Source organism: Penaeus vannamei, chromosome 19 (assembly GCF_042767895.1).
Source record: "Penaeus vannamei isolate JL-2024 chromosome 19, ASM4276789v1, whole genome shotgun sequence".
NCBI classification, from domain to species: Eukaryota; Metazoa; Arthropoda; class Malacostraca; order Decapoda; family Penaeidae; genus Penaeus; species Penaeus vannamei.
The window spans coordinates 16,674,217-16,676,716 of record NC_091567.1 but is presented as its reverse complement, the minus strand read 5'-3'; the positions used below and the strand labels follow the sequence as shown (position 1 = coordinate 16,676,716).

Genomic DNA, 2,500 nt, shown 5'->3' with positions numbered 1-2,500 from the left:
TTTGTATCATACGGCGCAGAACACACAGCGTCGTTCCACGTGTGCTAAATCCCAATGAAATCCCACCGCAAGGGCACTTACTTGTGCACGAGCGAGTGCTGCACACCTGTCACGCATGTGTTAGCATGACGCATCTGTGTTCCGCTGCTGCTTCTTTGTGTCTGCTTGTTTGTTTGTCTGTCTGTCTAGGGCTCACTTAAACATGACAGCCGATGGTTTGTTTGTTTGTGTATTATGCCTGCGGTAATTCGTTACGTCTTGAAGATATTGGCCGGAGTTGTCTGTTTGTGTGGCATTAGTGTCGCGTTGTCTTGCTAGTGCAGTATGTCACCGTGTCTTTGTTTACGTTTATTAACTTTATTGCGTTTTATGATGATGTCGTGTGTCTGAAACCACGTGTTATTTGCGTTTAACTTGTTTTTATGACTGCCATGCCTTTTATTTTTGTTTTGTTTTGTTTGTGAGATTACTTTTTGTGAGGTTTTCAGCCTAGCACTATTCTATTATATCTACCTTGTGTTCTGGCCATGTATCACGTCTCTTAATGTGAATCTCCATTTGAACCTGCTGTGTGATTGTGCATTAACGCGTCACGCTCGCTTTGACGTTACGTCAAAAGTTAACGTCGTTTGTTTGAGGTGTTCACGGGTGTGCAGCATGGAGCAGGATTCGCGGAATGATGATACCAAGGTGGAACTGCTTGCACGTTGTTAGGGGTGACTGCGTGCGTGCGTGTGTGTGTGTGTGTGTGTGTGTGTGTGTGTGTGTGTGTGTGTGTGTGTGTGTGTGTGTGTGTGTGTGTGTGTGTGTGTGTGCGTATGTGTGTGTGTGTGTAAAGGTGTAGTCCTATGTGTATATATATATTGCTAGTATGAGTGCGTGCGTGTCCGTGTTCGTGGCCGAGACTGCGTGCTGACGTTGGTTTCTAAGCTCGTGTGCGTGTTGGTGTTCGTGTGCATGTGTGTGTGTGTCGGGAGAGCGGGCCCAAGAAGGCGGGATCATCATCACTCCCAAACTTTCCCTCTGTGATGCGTGGGTGGCAGGCAGGGGTGAGGGGGGAGGGGAAGAGGTGGTGGCGAGGGGGTGTCAGTAACCGCACGAGTGAGAGTGGACTCCCCCGGAAGTGCGCAGTGGCCTCGCCCTCGAGCAACCCCGGGGCAGAGCGGGGATCCGCGGCACATGGGGCTGTGTTCATCATTGCACAGAATGGATGGGGATGTTATGTTATCAATCATCGAAAGTTATTGCCTCCTGTTGCCACACACATGGCGAGTCAAGGCCCCCGTGCCCGCCCTGCGCACAAGAGTGTATGTTCTGACCTGTATGTGCGTTTTGCCTCGAGGAGAGCACTATTTGGAGGAATAGAATACGTTTTCTGTGCGGAGGGATGAGAAAGTTCTTTAAATACTTGGTGGTAATGAGTGGGATGTGGTACGTGAGCTTACGAGTAAATTGTACGCATGTGTGGATGTACTAGTAATTAAATATCCAGAGTTACTGTAATCATTGATGTTTAAAATTTGTGTTTCTTTCGTGTTTGTTTTGTACCGCACGGCGCATGCATGGAGTAACGGCGCTTCTCTTTATTTTATCTCATGGCAGTGAACTTTGGGCTAGCATGTCGGCAGCAGCGAGTCATATTAACAAATGCTTGTTTTGGGTAATTGGATATGCAAATGGGCGATAAATGTACGCAAGTTGAAATGTCAGTGCGTATGTGACGGCAGTAAGGAGGGGGTGTTGGTGAAAGTTGTCGTAGTGGAAATTGCTCGTTTTATTTCATCACGAGACCGCCGCGCCGCCGGCCCTGTTGGCAGAGGCGATGGTGGCAGCAGCACTTTACGGCTGTTGGCAGACGTAGCAGAATGGGAGATGACGGTCTGGCCATGAGGAGCGGGAGCGTAATGCGGCTCCGTCGGGTGGCGGAGGCGCGGGCGGAGTCACGTGCCCAGGTGCCACTCGTCAGATTAGGCCCGTCAGGTCAAGGCGCTGCCGGGCTCAGCTGGTGTCAGATCAGGCGCTGCTGCTGCTGGTCTTGTGCCTTGACAAGCTGTGATTGATGGCAAATCTCTTGTACTAGCAGGGCATGACTGATGGCAGAGCTCGCGCGGTGGGAGGACCGGGATGGTGGCAGATTTTAAGGAATGGGACATGTTAGATGGAAGAGCTTGTGTGGTATCAGAGAACGTCTGGTGGCAGATCTCATGTGATGGGAGAGCATGATTAGAGGCAGACATCTTGCGGTGGCATATTCTGTGTGTGGGCAATCAGTGCCAAATCTCGTGTGCTAGCAGATATTGGCCAAGCACATTGAGTGCCAGATCAGATGTAGTGTTAGATACCTTGAGTTGACACATCCCTTCAAACGGTAGGGTTCAGCTGGTGTCATATCGAGTACGAGTATTTTCAGATCGAGTATGAGTAGTGTTTAACAGCGCGAGTGGTGTCAGATTGGGCCGGAGGAGTGCCAGACCGAGTACGTGAGGTGTCAGATCGAGCA

The 2,500-nt window shown here is 50.1% G+C and overlaps 1 protein-coding gene across 25 annotated transcripts in view; it reads left to right on the top strand.

Annotated features, from left to right (window-relative positions):
- The window catches only part of LOC113821556 (uncharacterized), a 155,498-nt gene that overhangs the window by 9,934 nt on the left and 143,064 nt on the right, over positions 1 to 2,500 (top strand). The gene's annotated exons all lie outside the window — the stretch shown is intronic.